We start from the raw sequence: 18125 nt of genomic DNA, 5'->3' as shown, positions 1-18125 counted from the left end.
CTCTCAACGTTTTTGGCTGCCCAAAGGTTGAAGATGTAGATTGGCTTTTTAATTTTTTGGTCTCTTTTATCTCTTTTAATGAGTTTAACAAATTGTGATTGGTGGAGGAAATTTAAATAACATCATATGATGTCATAATTAGTATTTTCTTTCATTTTCTTTTCTTCTCTTCTCTACTCATTTCCAATTTCATTTTTAGCAATATTTATTCATATTTTAGGTTATAATAATTATTTGCTTAACTGGACAAGTCGGCCAAAAATCATCTCTGAAGACGAAATGACCAAAATGCCCTCCATTTGGCTTAATAGGCCAAAATTGTCTATAACGATTGAAAAATTTTTCTAAGCATTTCCTTGGCATTCTAATGCCATAAGAACCTCAATGACTCTTCTCTGGAGTCTCAAAATTTATTTCATTAATTTTCTCATGGGTCTGGGGTCGATAACTGTCTTTACCGATACTTCCCTATATGGTTACCCATCGTTAGGGCATCATCTCATTTAACTTGGTTGTATTTTATTTCTAGAATTTTTCCTAAATTTTTTTATTAATATTTGAGTTAATTATGGTTCCTCACTTTAGTCTAAAATATTTTTTCAGACGTTCTAGCTGTTCGGACCAACACCGATTATCGGAACAGTAGAATGTACAGAATTGTTACAGTGAGGGTGTTACAATTATAAATTCATTCCAAGATTCAAAAATGCTCAAGATAGTATAACTAATTCATAAATGCAAAAGAAAATCATATTTGGCTTATAAAAGTTCATTCACATCATTTACAATTTTTAAAACAAAAATGAAATCATGTTGTGCACAAACCTTCCTTCAATTCCCTCTTATTGTCTTAGTTCTTCCCTTCCTTGGAAGTCTCATTTTTCCACTGAAATTATACAATTACAAAGTCTCAATACTCATTCTGACCTTCACTAATAGCTTCACTAATAGCTAATCATATAAATTCCTAAGTTAACTATACAATTTAACAAATTCTGGGTTCAGGGCAGGTTTGCGACCTTGCTCAATTTCAACCTAGTTCCAGTCATAATTTACCAAGTTAATCTCTATGAAAGTTGTTTCTCTATGTCTTAGCCTTAATTACCTTTTTGAATCACTCAATTTGAGGTTCTGGATCTCTAGTTATGGTCAAAATACTAAGTACTTCTCTTGGTACTTAACACCATACTTTCCTAGTTTTCTAGCTTTTCACCTAATTTTTCATTCAATATCCGAGCACCTTATGCTCAGATTTTGAACTCGGTCCCTAAAACAAAGTTTTAGACCTTTATCTTAACTTTCCAAATAATTTTGAAACACTTAAATTAGAGCTATGTATAGGAAGTTATGTTCTAATTACTATCCAAAGGTCAAAGGGCAAAATGGCTGAAGTACAATAATTCCAAATTTTGAATTCCTAATTTACTCTAACATTTTCCCTACTTTGCCCTAAGAACTGGGTCTAGGTCAAAACATGAAATTTGTAGTTCTATGTATTGTGATTATTTTGGCTTTGGAATCACTAAATTTTCTATTGTATAGCTTGAGTTATGGTCATTTTTCCAAAACTGGTTGGATGGCCAATTACTCAGTTTTTTCCAGGTTTAGTCTAGAATCAGGGCAGTTTTCTGGACTCACACTTTTCAAGCAATTTAGGTAGGCTAGGTTCATAATTTGGTTTCATGGTCTTCATATGAATTATTCCCCTGTGTCTCAAGATTACAGAGGTTTAAGAATTGCCCAATTTGGAGTTTCCTAAAGTGAGTTATGCTTAATTAAGTATATACTGTTCATTTGGTTAATTTTTCCAGATCCAGAATTGACATTCCAGATTCAAGCCCTAATTGAGGTATCCTATGGCCATTTTCGAGGCAAGTGTTCTTCATGAAAGTTTTAGGATTTTGTCTTAGATTTTATCTCCCATTTATTTCACGCCAATTGGAGTTATGTAGCTCAACATATAAGCATTTAACCCTACTGGACTCAACTATCCAGATTCAAAACCTAAGGCTCAATTGCACTTCCATCCTTCACTAAACCAACATCATTTCTCATTAATTACAAACCAATTGAATATAATGTGACGTTATGAACATTAATTGAACTTCATACTACCAAAAATCCTAATTTCTCAAAACCCTAACTACTCAACTTCTAATTCCAAACAATTTCAAAACATAATTCATGCATACACCTCCAAGAAACACTAGAAATCATCTTTAATTGAATCAAGCCACTAAAATCGTAACACCCTCACTTTAGATAGTCCATACGTTCTACTGTTCTGGTAACCAATGACTGTCCGGAGAGCCAGAATATCTGAAACTATAATTAAACTAGAGTGAGGAGTCATAAATAATTCAAATAAGTATAAAAAAAATTAAGAAAAAATTTTAGAAATAAAATACAATGAAGTTAAATGAGTCGGTGCCCTAGCGATGGGTAACTTTACGGGAAGTTGCTGTCTTTATAGCTAGTAGCCCTAAACAGAGGGAAATCCCATGAAATAATTTCAGGGACGTCAGAGAATAGTTATGGCACCCTAGGTAGCATTAGAATGTCAAAAAAAGGTTAGGAGAATTTTTAAGAACGGTACAGACAGTTTTAGCTCAACAAGCTAAACGGAGGGCATTTTAGTCATTTCGCCTTCAGAGATGATTTTTTACCAACTTGTCCATTTAAGTAAGTGAATTACATGATATAAAATATGATTAAATATTTATGAGAAAATAATTAAAAAAAATGAGTGAAAGAAATGAAGAAAAGAAAAGAAAAGAAATAAGATTAATATATATATAAATGATGTCATAATGACATCAATTAATATTATTCATGTCACACCTTATCCCTGGTAAGGCATGACATGTTTCCGTAGCTTACGTAATGAATTACCGAACTCCACTTACCGATAACCCATTAGTTATGCTACAAAGGATTTTAAAACAAATCATAGCTTTTTATCTTATCAATTCTTTTGCGAAAAACTACATGAGAATAGTTAAAATTCCATGTAAACATTCATTGGAAATAATGATAGGCTAAATATTGCAAATGTTACATTTTCATAAGTCTCAAAATAAAATACAAATAGTTACAAACTCAAAATACTTTAGTAATGCAGTGCTTTTTAATACAAACTGCTCAATGTCCGTATATCGATACATATAGGTACAAAATATATCCAAAGGAATCACAAGAGTATACCTAACGTAAATACCCAAAATTAATACCAAAATGCTGCTTCTAAGTCTCTCACTCGGCAGCCTTCTCCTTTCCCTTACCTGTGACAGCATAAAGAAGCTATCGCTGAGTATATCACTCAGTGGTGCACAACTAATAACTTTAAAACTTAAGGTAAAACATAAATTCTCAAAGCATAATAAATTACATTTTTCTTAAGTATGAAAACTTCACAAAAGTTCTAAGTCCATAAGAGCCATTTATTGGAATAACATTTCAAAAGAGAAATCACACTTCATAAATCGCAATTCACAAAGTATTAGTGTTGCCAACATCAACACATAGTTTAGGCCATGACATAAAATTTCACGATCAGTGTCGTGTTGTACACCACGATAAAGTAATCTCAACCTCACTAACCGTTATTAATGAGGGAAGGGCTAGCTAGTTAATGAGTACCCATGTAGTCTTACCCCGCTAACCATTATTAATGGGAGATATAATCATATTAAAAATCAAACCCCAAGTAGCTGTTACTGCTGGGGAGTTCCAAAGGGACTGTCATGCTAACTGTGGTTTCAAAATAACTTTCAAAAGTTTCTAAATCAATAATCATATTTGCAAAACAATAACATATTCAAATTATCATAAAACCCATAAAAGGGGTGGCAACACACAAATTTCTCAAACGCAAGAAAAAAACCATACCTCATTCAAAATAAACTCATTCCAAATCAAACTCATTCAAATAAACTCATTCAAATCCATTTACAAAGTTAAAACAAAGAAAAAGGTTAGTTGTGCACAAACCTTCAATAATTCTCCTTCCTTATTACCTACTTCTCCTTGTCCATTCCAACTTCTTTTTCTACTAAAAATACACAAATAGAATACCTCAATACTAATCTCAATTGCTGCCAAGAACTCATTACATGAATATTTAATGTATCCCAAGTTAGCTTTGCAAATTTTAGAAAGTTTTGGTTTTGGACAGCTTGGTGCCCCAATCTTTGAACCCAATTTTTACCTAGTTTTGATCATAATTTGGTGAGGTGTTCTTCATGAAAATTGTCCATATGGGTCTTAAATTTATTTTCCTTTTTGAATTGCCTAATTCGGAGCTATGTAGCTCAAGTTATGACCAAAACACATTACTATTTATGTCACTATTCACCCTACAATTTCAGTTCTAGTAGATTTCTCAATCCAACTTCATTCAGCAATTTGATCAAGTTAAGTCCATAATTTAGTCTAATGTTCTTCATATGAAATGTTCTACTATGTCTTAGGTTTCCATTGGTTCAAGAATCGCCTAAATCAGAGTTTTCTAGAGAGAGTTATGGCCATGCAAAATTTACTATTCATATGGTAAATCTACAGATTTCTAGATTTCTGCAGATTCGGTGATTCAAATTTGCTTAGTAATTTGATTGGGTTAAGTCCATAATTTAGCCTCAAGTTCTACTATGTTTTAAGTTTCTATCAGTTTAAGAATCACCTAAATCAGAGTTTTCTAGAGAGAGTTATGGCTATGCAAATTTACTGTTCATATGGTCAAATTCTATAGGTTCTAGAATTTTGTCTCTAAGTTCAAGTCTCATTTCGAATAGCTTAAGGTCATTTTCGGGGTAGGGTATCTCCACGAAAATTCTAGCCCTATGTCTTAAGTTTTGTTTCCAACTGGTTTCACACCGATTGGAGTTGTGTAGCTCAAGTTATGGGCTTCCAAACACACTGAATTTAGTGTGCAAAATTCTGCCCTAAGTTAAAATTTTCATTTCTTCAATTACTTCCACTAACCAATCTCAATTCATATTTAATTCACCCAAAATAACTATAATTTAGTATTAACACATCAATGGCACTTCCTAGCATAAAACCCATAATTTTCAAACACCAAAGTTTACAATTTTCCCTAATCCTACCATTTCATTACTTCCATTCATCAACCCAATGTCAATTCAAACTAAATACACCTCAAACGATTATAATTTAACACTACACACACCAATTTCACTCTCTAGCACCAAAGCTCCAATTTTCCCATGAATCCTAATCTTCCATAATTCAATTTATGCAATCCCATGAAATCTTACTACTCCCAATCATGCATACTACTTCAATTTAACTTAGATTTATCATTAATTTAACTAAAATACATCAAAATCCTAATTTTCTCTAAATTGGCCAAAACCCTAGTTTAGATTTCCATACATGTTTCCTTTCAATTTCTCATGTTATTTCATTATAAGTTAACTTAATTCAAAGCCTATACAACTAATCTAACATGAAAATACACTTACCTCAATTGTGACCTTCCCAAATCTTTAATTTCTTCCAAATCTCTTGTCTCTCCTTGCTTTTAATCTCTCAATCAATGTTTAATTTGATGTTCTCTACCAATTAGATACAAAACCTATAGAGGAAAAGAAAGAAATTGAGTTTTGAGAATGGGTGTCAATGGAGAAAGAAGGAAGAAGAAGAAAGAAAGAAAGAGAGAAGGAGAGAGAGTGGGTGGTAACGAAATGGGGGAGAGAATAGGGTTTTTCCCTTTATATATTTATCCCTATTATTTATTTATTTTATTTATTTAATTGGATTGTCCAAAGGTCATTGATACTAAAATTTTAATTAGGTCAAAAAATGAAATTTATATTTTAAATTTTTGTCTCTTTTATTTTCTTTTCACTTTTACTCTAATTTTTCCCTCAATATTTCTTCATAATTCAATATTTTATTTTCATTTAATTAAATTGACATTTTGGAAAAAAATTAACTCTTAAAGTGAATTGACTAAAATGCCCCTTATCGAGTCATAATCCCTCTTTTACAATATACCTGGTGACTCCTAATATTTTTGGGTCACTTAAATTTTTATTGTGTCTATCTCAATTAATTTTCTATTTATTTTTGATCCTCAAGGTGTCTTTGAATAGTACTAGTCATGGACCAAAAATGATACTATTCATAACTCAGAAGTTCGGGGTGTTACAATTCTCCCCTCCTTAAAAATAAATTTTGTCCTCGAAATTTACCTGGTCTTAGTCTCTGAATAGCTGTGGGTGCTATCTCCTCATGTCCTCCTCATGCTCCCATGTAGCCTCCTGGCCTAAATGATGGTTCCACAGCACTTTCACTAGAGGTATTTGCTTGTTCCTTAGCTGCTTCACCTCATGTGCCAAGATCTTTATGGGCTCTTCATCATATGTCAGGTCTGGATTCACCTCAATCTCCTCTACTGGCAAAATGTGAGAGGGGTCTAATCTGTACCTCCTCAACATGGAGACATGGAAGACATTGTGAATCTTTTCCAACTCCAAAGGCAATGCAAGTTATATGCCAATGGACCCACTCTTTCCAGAACCTCATACGGCCCAATGAAACGAGGACTTAGTTTTCCCTTTCTACCAAACCTCATGATTCTCTTCCATGGAGAAACTTTTAGGAACACCTTATCATCCACACTGTACTGAATATCTCTTCTCCTTAGGTCAATGTAGGAATTCTGTCTATTTGTTGCAATTTTTAGTCTGTCTCTAATGAGCTTAACCTTTTCTTCCTTCTGCTGCACTAATTCTAGGCCAATCAACTTCCTCTCGCCCACTTCTTCCCAACACAAGGGAGTTCTACACTTCATCCCGATTTGACTGATAAATGTTATTGTAGGCAAATTCAATTAAAGGCAAGTGTGTGTCCCAACTCCCTTCAAACTCAATCACATAAGCCCAAATCATATCCTCCAAAATCTGAATGATTCTTTTAGATTGGCCATCTGTCTGTGGATGGAATGATGTACTGAAGTTCAATCTAGTTTATAGGGCTTTTTGGAGACTACCCCAGAATCTAGAAGTGAACCTTGGGTCTCTTTCCGACACTATAGACACTGGCACTCCATGTAACCTCACCACATCATCAATGTACAGTTTGGCCAATCTTTCCAGGTTGTAATCCATCCTCACTGGCAAAAAGTGTGCAAACTTGATCAATCTATCAACAATAACCCAAACTATATCATGATTCTTTTGTGTACGTGGAAGTCCTGTCACGAAATCCATAGTGATACTTTCCCATTTCCACTCGAGAATTGGCAATGGCTGTAGCAACCCTGCAGGCACTTGGTGTTCTACCTTTACTTGCTGACAAGTTAAGCATTTAGCAACATATTCTGCAATGTCTTTCTTCATTCCTCTCCACCAATAGTACTCTTTCACACTTCTGCACATTTTGGTTCCACCAGAGTGCATTGCAAAAGGTGAATCATGTGCTTCTTTTAAAATGGTCTGCCTCAGTTCAACATTCTCAGGAATGCACATTCTACCCTTATATAATAACAAGCTCTCATCATTTATTGATAATTCTAGTTTCTTGCCATCCCGAGCCTCTTCCATCAATTTCATATACTTATCATCCTTCTGTGCAACTGTTTTAATTTGTTCTGCCAGCATTGGCTTCACTTTCCAAGTAGCTACCATCTACCCATCTTCATTAATCTCCAAATTAGCATGCAATGCCCTTAACTCATGCACCATGGACAATGGAGAAACCCTCAAACCAGCCATAGTCTTGCGACTTAAAGCATCAGCTATAACATTTGCCTTTCCAGGCTGATAGTCTATCAAGCAATCATAATCTTTTATCAGCTCTAACCATCTCCTCTGCCTCAAATTTAACTCCTTTTGTGTGCCCAAGTACTTCAAACTTTTATGATCTATGTATATATAATATCTCTCCCCATACAAGTAATGTCTCCAAATCTTTAAGGCAAAGACAATGACTGCTAGCTCCAAGTCATGCGTAGGATAATTCCTCTCATGCGGTTTAAGCTGGCATGAAGCATAGGCAATGACATTCCTATCTTGCATCAACACACAGCCCAATCCGTTATGAGAAGCATCACTATATATGGTATACTCCTTACCCAAAGTGGGCAAGGTTAAGACTGGAGCTTCAGTTAAATGCCTCTTTAACTCATCAAAACTTTCTTGACACTGATCAGTCCACTAAAATTTCACATCCTTCCTAAGCAGCTTGATCAGTGGAGATGCTAGCATGGAGAATCCCTTCACAAACCTTCGGTAATAACCTGCCAAACCAAGGAAACTTCGAACTTCCGTGACATTTTTGGGTGGCTTCCAATTAAGAATGGCTTCTACTTTGCTAGGATCCACCTAGATACCCACTGCAGATACAATATGCCCCAAAAATGTAATCTCCTTTAGCCAAAACTCACATTTCAACAGTTTGGCATACAACTACTTCTCCTTCAAAGTCTGTAATACTATCCTCAAGTGCTTGTTCTGTTCCTCTGCATTCTTTGAGTACACCAAAAATATCATCAATGAACACCATAATAAACTGGTCTAAATATGGTCTGAAGATAGTGTTCATCAGGCCCATAAAAGCAGCTGGAGCATTAGTCAACCCGAATGGCATTACCAAGAACTCATAGTGGCCATACCGAGTCCTAAAGGCAGTTTTAGGAATACTTTGTTCCTATACCCTCAACTGGTAGTAGCCCGATCTCAAGTCAATTTTGGAGAATACAGTTGCATCCTTCAACTGATCAAGCAAATCATCGATTCATGGCAGAGGATATATATTTTTTATGGTCATCTTATTCAAATGTCTGTAGTCTATGCATAGGCGGAGAGTACCATCCTTCTTCTTCACAAATAATACTGGTGCTCCCCAAGGTGACACGCTAGGGCAGATGAAACCCTTATCTAACAATTCCTGCAATTGCACCTTCAACTCTTTCAACTCAGCAGGTGCCATCCTATAAGGAGTGATGGAGATTGGCTCCACACCAGGCATAGTCTCAATTTCAAACTGCACCTCTCTTTCCGGAGGTAATCCTGGCAATTCTTCTAGAAAGACATCCAAAAAATCCCATAGCATAGGAATATCTTTAAGATCTGGACTCCCCACCTAGGTGTCTATCACATGAGCTAGATAAGCTTCACATCCCTTTATAATCATCTTTCTAGCAAGTGTAGCTGAAATGATGTTGGATGGCAATAACTGCCTCTCCCCGTGTATCACTACGTCTGCATACTTTGGAAGATCAAAAGTGACTATCTTCAGTCTACAGTCGATCATGGCATGATGCCTAGCTAACCAATCCATACCCAAGGTGATTTCATAATCTTGGAAGGGCATGTCAATTAAGTCTGACAGGAATGTATGTCCTTAGATCACCAAAGGACAATCTTTATACAATTTGTTCACCCTAACCTCTTGCTCTAAGGGACTAGTCACTAGCACATCATAATCCATTTTCAAGCAAGGAATGGCAACAGAGCATGCAATACTGGCACTAGTATAAGAATGTGTAGAACCAGGGTCAAACAACACATATACATCTCTACCAAAGATGGAGAAAGTACCAGCCACAATATCTGATGTCTCAGCTTCTTCCCTCTAGCGCATGGTGTACACCCTGGCTGATGCACCACTCTGCTCTGGTTGGCTCACTGTGCCTTGGCTGCCAAAAGTGTTACCTCTACCCCTGCCTCTGCCTCTACTAAATGTTTATTATCCTTTGGAAGCAGAACCTTGAACAGATCCCTCAGTAGTGGTAGGCGGCCTAGACTTGCAAGCACTAGTGCAATCTCTAACAAAATGCCCATTTCCACCTCAGTTGTAACAGGCTCCTATGGCCTTATAACATACTCCTACATAAGTCCTGCCACAAGTCTCATAAGCATGGGTAGGAAAGGAACCCAAAGATGTTTGCTGTCCGGATCTAGGTGGCCTCTGCCCTGAGAATCTTCCCCTACTAGATCCTCTGTTATTTGGTCCCCTAAAGCTCTTCCTCTTACCCGAATTGTTACTTGGACTCTGACCTGTAGGCTTACTGCTCTTCTCTTTTTCAGTGGTTACCTTCTCAGATGCCCCTTCCAGTTCTATCCTTTCCAATTCAAGGGCCTGTGATATCAACCCAGAGAAGTTGTCATGTCGAAACCCAACCACTTGCAATCTCAAACTAGGCCTCAAACTGGCCTCAAACCGTTTGTATCTATCTCTACTGGTAGTGATTAGACTTTCAGCATTGTGGCTGAGGCGGGAAAAGTCTCTCTCATACTAGGCTATAGTCCTGTTCCCTTGCTTCAAACTAAGAAACTCCTATAGCTTCATATCTACATATGTATCGGGAACATACTTCTGTCTAAATTCTCTGAGAAAGTCATCCCATGTCAACACAGAGGGCTCCACCAAATTGTGAGGAATGGTCTTCCACCACTCATATGCATCTCCATGCAGTAGAGAGACCGAGTATTCGAACTTCAAATCATCAATGTAGTGCAGTTTCTTGAATACCCTCTCCATCCGTTCTAACCATTGCTCAGCTTCCAATGGGTCCACTGTACCCTTGAACTCTATCGCCCCATACTTCATTAATTTTTCATATTGTCTGGCTGGAGGTAGTGGTTGCACTAGAGGTGCTTGCATAGGAGCTTTGACTGGAATATTGCCAACCATTTGCTAAAACAATGCAGCCATCTGTTGAGCAAATTGAGCAGGAAACTGCATCTGAGGAGCTAGGGCCTCCCCCTGTACCTCAGCTGCTACTGATTACTCTACTGTGTGATCCCCCTTTTTCATACTGAATCACAAAGAATTTTACTCCCTGGACAACCAACACAAGGAGATTTCTCTCCATTAGTCCATATTTATGATGTAATGCACTATATGTATCAATTAATGACAGTTGAGCAGTTGTACTTATCAAAAATTTTCAAACATGAAATTTCAAAACTTGTATAAAAACCAAAGCTCTGATACCACTAAAACATGTCACACCTTATCCCTAGTAAGGCATGACATGTTCCCATAGCATACCTAATAAATTACCGAACTCCACCTACCGATAACCTATTAGTTATGCTGCAAAGGATTTTAAAACAAATCATAGCTTTTTATCTTATTAATTCTTTTACGGAAAACTGCATGAGAATAGTTAAAATTCCATATAAACATTCATTGGAAATAATGATAGACTAAATATTATAAAGATTACATTTTCATAAGTCTCAAAATAAAATACAAATAGTTACAAACTCAAAATACTTTAGTAATGTAGTGCTTTTTAATACAAACTACTCAATGTCCGTACATCCATACATATAGGTACAAAATACATCCAAAAGAATCACAAGGGTATACCTAATGTAAATACCCACAATCAATACCAAAATGGTGCTTCCAAGTCTCTCACTCGGCAGCCTTCTCCTTTTCCTTACCTACGATAGCACAAAGAAGCTATCGCTGAGTATATCACTCAGTGGTGTGCAACTAATAACTTTAAAACTTAAGGTAAAATATAATTTGTCAAAGCATAATAAATCACTTTTTTCTTAAGCATCAAAACTTTACAATAGTTCTAAGTCTATAAGAGCCATTTATTGGAATAACATTTCAAAAGAGAAATCACACTTCATAAATCGCAATTCACAAAGCATTAGTGTTGCCAATATCAACACACAGTTTAGGCTATGACACAAAATTTCATGATCAGTGCCATGTTGTACACCCTGACAAAGCAATCTCGACCTCATTAACTGTTATTAATGAGAGAAGGGCTAGCTAGCTAAAGAGCACTCATATAGTCTTACCCCACTAACCGTTATTAATGGGAGACATAATCATATCAAATATCAAACCCCAAGTAGCCATTATTCCTGGGGAGTTCCGAAGGGACTGTCATGCTAACTGTGGTTTCAAAACAACTTTCAAGAGTTTCTAAATCAATAATTACATTTGCAAAACAATAATATATTCAAATCATCATAAAACCCATAAAAGGGATGGCAACACACAAATTTCTCAAATGCAAGAGAAAAATCATACCTCATACAAAATAAACTCATTCCAAATCAAACTCATTCAAATAAACTCATTAAAATCCATTTACAAAGTTAAAACAAAGAAAAATGTTAGTTGTACACAAACCTTCAATAATTCTCCTTCCTTGTTGTCTACTTCTTCTTATCCGTTCTAACTTCTTTTTCTACTGAAAATACACAAATAGAATACCTCAATACTAATCTCAATTGCTGCCAAGAACTCATTACATGAGTGTTTAATATATCCCAAGTTACCTTTGCAAATTTTAGAAAGTTTTTATTTTGGACAGCTTGGTGCCCCAATCTTTGAACCCAATTTTTACCTAGTTTCGATCATAATTTAGTGAGGTGTTCTTCATGAAAATTGTTCATATAGGTCTTAAATTTATTTTCCTTTTTGAATCTCCTAATTCAGAGTTGTGTAGCTCAAGTTATGACCAAAACACGTTTACTATTTACATCACTGTTCACCCTGCAGTTTCAGTTCTGGTAGATTTATTGATCCAACTTCGTTCAGCAATTTGATCAAGTTAAGTCCATAATTTGGTCTAATATTCTTCAAATGAAATGTTCTACTATGTCTTAGGTTTTCATAGGTTCAAGAATAGCCTAAATCGGAGTTTTCTAAAGAGAGGTATGGCCATGTAAAATTTACTATTCATATAGTAAATCTGCAGATTTCCAGATTTTTGCAAATTCGGTGATTCAACTTTGCTTAGCAATTTGATTGGGTTAAGTCCATAATTTGGCCTCAAGTTCCCCATATGAAATGTTCTACTATATTTTAAGTTTCTATCGGTTTAAGAGTCACCTAAATTGGAGTTTTCTAGAGAGACTTATGGCCATGCAAAGTTTACTGTTCATATAGTCAAATTCTACAGGTTCCAGAATTTTGTCTCTAAGTTCAAGGCTCATTCCGGATAGCTTAAGGTCATTTTCGGGGTAGGGTATCTTCACAAAAATTCTAGCCCTATGTCTTAAGTTTCGTTTCCAATTGGTTTCACACCAATTGGAGTTGTGTAGCTCAAGTTATGGGCTTCCAAACACACTGAATTCAGTGCGCAAAATTCTGCCCTAAGTTAAAATTTTCATTTCTTCAATTACTTCCACTAACCAATCTCAATTCACATTTAATTCATCCAAAATGACTATAATTTAGCATTAACACATCAATGGCACTTCCTAGCACAAAACTCATAATTTTCAAACACCAAAGTTTACAATTTTACCTAATCCTACCATTTCATTACTTCCATTCATCAACCCAACGTCAATTCAAACTAAATACACCTCAAATGAATTTAACTTAACACTACACACACCAATTTCACTCTCTAGCACCAAAGCTCCAATTTTTCCATGAACCCTAATCTTCCATAATTCAATTTATGCAATCCCATGAAATCTTACTACTCCCAATCATGCATACTACTTAAATTTAACTTAGATTTATCATTAATTTAACTAAAATACATCAAAATACTAATTTTCCCTAAATTGACCAAGACCCTAGTTTAGATTTTCATACATGTTTTCTTTCAATTTCTCATGTTATTTCATTATAAGTTAACTTAATTCAAAGCCTATACAACTAATCTAATATGAAAATACACTTACCTCAATTGTGACCTTCCCAAATCTTTAATTTCTTCCAAATCTCTTATCTCCCCTTACTTTTAATCTCTCAATAATTGTTTAATTTGATGTTTTCTACCAATTAGATGCAAAACCCATAGAGAAAAAGCAAGAAATTGAGTTTTGAGAATTGGTGTCAATGGAGAAAGAAGGAAGAAGAAGAAAGAAAGAGAGAAGGAGAGAGAGTGGGTGGTAACTAAATGGGGGAGAGAAGAGGGTTTTTCTCTTTATATATTTATCCCTATTATTTATTTATTTAATTCATTTAATTGGGTTGTCCAAAGCTCGTTGATACTAAAATTTTAATTAGGTCAAAAAATGGAACTTATATTCTAAATTTTTGACTTTTTTATTTTCTTTTCACTTTTACTCTAATTTTTCCCTCAATATTTCTTCATAATTCAATATTTTATTTTCATTGAATTAAATTGACATTTTGGTCAAAAATCAACTCTTAAAGTGAATTGACTAAAATGCCCCTTATGGGGTCATAATCCCTCTTTTACAATATACCCGGTGAATCCTTATATTTTTTGGTCACTTGAATTTTTATTTTGTCTATCTCAATTAATTTTCTATTTATTTTTGGTCCTCAAGATGTCTTTGAATAGTATTAGTCACGGACCAAAAATGTTACTATTCATAACTCGGAGGTTCAGGGTGTTACAATTCAACCAATAGGAAATTAACAAGTTACATTAAGGGATAAGGGAGATATAAAATAAGACCAATTAAGAAAGAAAATTTCATCTTCCTTTCTCTCCATCTATGGCTGGCACACCTCAAACCATTTTTCCTCCATTGTTGTTTCACTTGAGCTTGAAATCTCCCTAAATCCCACCTTAAAAATCCTAATATCCTTTCACAAAAATTCATCCCAACATCACAAGGAAACTCTAGGCAGCCCCAAGAAGTAGAAATTCTAAGGTTTATACAAGTCCAAGAAGTGCCACTTAAAGGTTAGTGCACTAAACTATACTTTTTCCTTTCTAAGTAAGATAAGCATGCTAATTTAGGTTAAATTGACATGAAATCAAAATGAAATTTGAACATACTTGAAATTAAAATTTTAGCAGCCTAAATTGAGTAAGGTTTGCTAATTTTTGATGAATTGAATTGGTTTGTAAGTGTTATTGAAGTGGTTGGTAATGATAGACATCAAATTAACTTGAAATTTCATGAGTTGAGAAATTTTGGAGTAGGGTTTGGGGGCAAAAATTAGGGTTTTAATTATGTGTTAGTGAATGGAAGTCTTAATAGTCAATTAGTGACCATTTGGCTATATTTGATGAGGAATTGAAGTGATTTATGCCAATGGAATTGAGATTAGGTATGCTACCTTAGGTGACTTGTAGGGCTGGATGTGAGTCCAACAGATTTGGGCAGTTGTAACTTGAGTGGTATAGGTTCAATTGGTGCAAGACCAATTGGACATAAAACTAGACACATAATGGCACAACTTTGATGAAGAAACCTTGCTCAGAAAACAAACTTAGAATATCCTAAAACTTGACCAAATCTGGGTAACCAACCTACTAGTCCTGGAAATTGACCAAATGAACAGTGTTTGTTCAAATGGTCATAACTCAGTGTAGAAATGTCCAATTGACCTAGATTTTATATCAATAGAAAGCTTAGACAATTTAGGACAACTTTCATGAAGAACACCACCTCAAATATTGACCATAAACCATCTGAAATGCTGGTAAAAAATAAGGTACCAAAATTGCCAGAACACATTCTGCCCAGAAATTCCAGGTAGATATCAATTCGGCTAGCCTTGCTAAAATTAGCATATCTTGAGTTAGAAAACTCTAAATGGAATTATTTAAGAAGGAAATTAAAGAAGACACATAAAGGAACAACTTTCATAAAGAAAAGTTTGCCAAATTCTCACTGTAGCTTAGACCAATGGAACAGTAAACATAGGACACAAAAATTAAATTTTTGAAAATACTTCTAGGAGGCTTTGACGTGCAATTGGCAATCAATGCCAACAAAAATAAAATGCAAAATGTGGTATCTTGGTGAGCTTAGGCTTAACAAATGTATTATGAATTAAAAAGTCAACCTTTGAAGGGAAATGGTCAAGTGAATAGTAACCCCAAAGACATAAGAAATAATAATAGAAATTAATACTTTGTATAATTAATGGCATATGAGAAATAAGAATAATGTTTTGAGTATAATGGTTTATGAAAACCATTGCTGTGAATTGTGATGAGTATGAGTGATATAATGAATGTATAAATTATGATGAATGCATAATTTATGTAGAATTGTATTTTAGAAATTTATACTTCTACTAGTAATAAAAATTAAAACGTTATAAATTATAATTGGAACATATAATGAAATAATAATACTTATGAACCCTTAATAGCACTAATGTGCCTATGTATTGCCTAGACACGTGTGTCAGATTGGATAGATTGACATGCCAATAAGGTATCATTTTAGCAGTACTGCATAAGGTTTTATGCCTGTATTTATGACGTTATGCCTGCAATCATGGCTTTTATGCCCAATTACTTGTTATTATGGCTTTTAGCCATACTGATATGTTATCATGACTTTTAACCATACTGATTGCATACGTGGTTGACGTTCCATATTTCACATTCCATGGTATGACAGCCGAGGCACCGCATTGCCCAGTGCCCACGACCCGCTTATCCAGTTTAGTCAGCCTATCATAGGTTACTTGGGTAGTGAAACTTGTTAAGAATAATGTGAATTAAATGAATGAATAAGAAAAAAACTAGAATTAGTTTTAAAATTTTATTTACTATGCAATGATTCAAAATACCTAGAAATAAATTAGTGAAATGATAAGAAGATTTGCAAAAGAAGTAGAATGTAAATAAATATTACAAATGCGTCTCTCATAATAAATTAAGAATAAATTTAACATTGTTAAATAATTGAATGTTATATATATTATTATTGTAAAGTTTATACACTAAGCATTTTCAAAGAAGGACAAATTAGGATAACTGAAATTTAATATTAATAATCTCACATGAAATTAAATTAATTCTTTAGCATCCAAATATTGATTCGGTTTTATCTTTATTGTATATTATTTTCTTTGTTATATTATCGCATCACTAAGCAGTAATGTAACACCCTCATTGTAGCAATTCCATACATTCTACTGTTCCGATGACCGGTGTCGATCCGAATAGCTAGAACGTCTGGAAAAATAATTAGACTAGAGTGAGGAGTCATAAATAACTCAAATATTAATAAGAAAAATTTAGGAAAAATTTTAAAAATAAAATACAACCAAGTTAAATGAGCCGGTGCCCTAACAATGGGTAACCTAGTGAGAAGTTGCGATTCTCACAACTAGGAGCCCTAGACCCGGGGAAAAAATTATAAAATAATTTTTGGGACTCCAGAGAAGGGTCATTGAGGTTCTTATGGCATTAGAATGTCAAGGAAATGCTTAGAAAAAATTTTCAATCAGTACAGACAATTTTGGCCCGTTAAGCCAAACGAAGGGCATTTTGGTCATTTCGTCTTCAGAGATGATTTTTGGCTGACTTATCTAGTTAAGTAAATAATTATTATGATCTAAAATGTGAATAAATATTGTTGAAAATTAAATTGAAAATAAGTAGAAAAAAAAATGAAAGAAAATACCTAATCATGACATCATATGATGTCATTAAAATGCTCCCACCAATCACCATTTAATAAATAATCATAAAAGAGATAAAAAGAGATAAAAACAAATGAAAAACTCATTCATCTTCCCCATTTTCTGCAGCTAGCCGAGACTCCATTAGAGCACACTTTACCATTTTTTTTCTTTCACTTAATTTCCTAGCCAAACTTACCCCATAACCTTAGGACCTCTTCACTAAAAATGTTCCCTACACCTTGAGGAAGCTTTGGGCAGCAATTTGAAGAGGAAAAATTGAAGTTGACATGAAGGAGAAAGAGCCAAGTCAAGGTTAGTGCATATTAACCTTTAAATCTTGTTTATTCCTTAAAAGTTAGCTTAAATATGAGCAAATGATTAAGAGATTGAAAGAAATCATGTATAAAAGTGAGAGGAAAAATTTGGGTAGCAACCATAAAAGGAGGAATTAAAGTGTTTTGTTGCTAGTAAACTTGATAAATTGCTTGAATATGATGATAAGTATGGTTAGTATATTCAATTGGTTTGTGTGGCATGAATTTTGAAATTTGAGCTAGGGTTTTGAGGAGAAAATTTGGGATTTGCTAAATTGTTGATAAATTGATGATACTGAGGTTAATTATGGATTATTTGAAGTGTATTGAATGTGATTGAAGTTAGTAGTAGTGTGGAATGGGAGGTATTGGAAGTTTTGTGTTCATGCAGGATTTTCTAGACTTTGAGTCTAGTACATAAATGTGACCAAAAGTAGAGATAGGTTACTCCAATTGGTGTGAGGACAATTGGACATTAAACTTAGGACATAATGACACACT

Source organism: Hevea brasiliensis, chromosome 9 (assembly GCF_030052815.1).
Source record: "Hevea brasiliensis isolate MT/VB/25A 57/8 chromosome 9, ASM3005281v1, whole genome shotgun sequence".
Taxonomy (NCBI): Eukaryota; Viridiplantae; Streptophyta; class Magnoliopsida; order Malpighiales; family Euphorbiaceae; genus Hevea; species Hevea brasiliensis.
The sequence above is the reverse complement of the archived record's forward strand: the minus strand, read 5'-3'. Positions refer to the sequence as shown.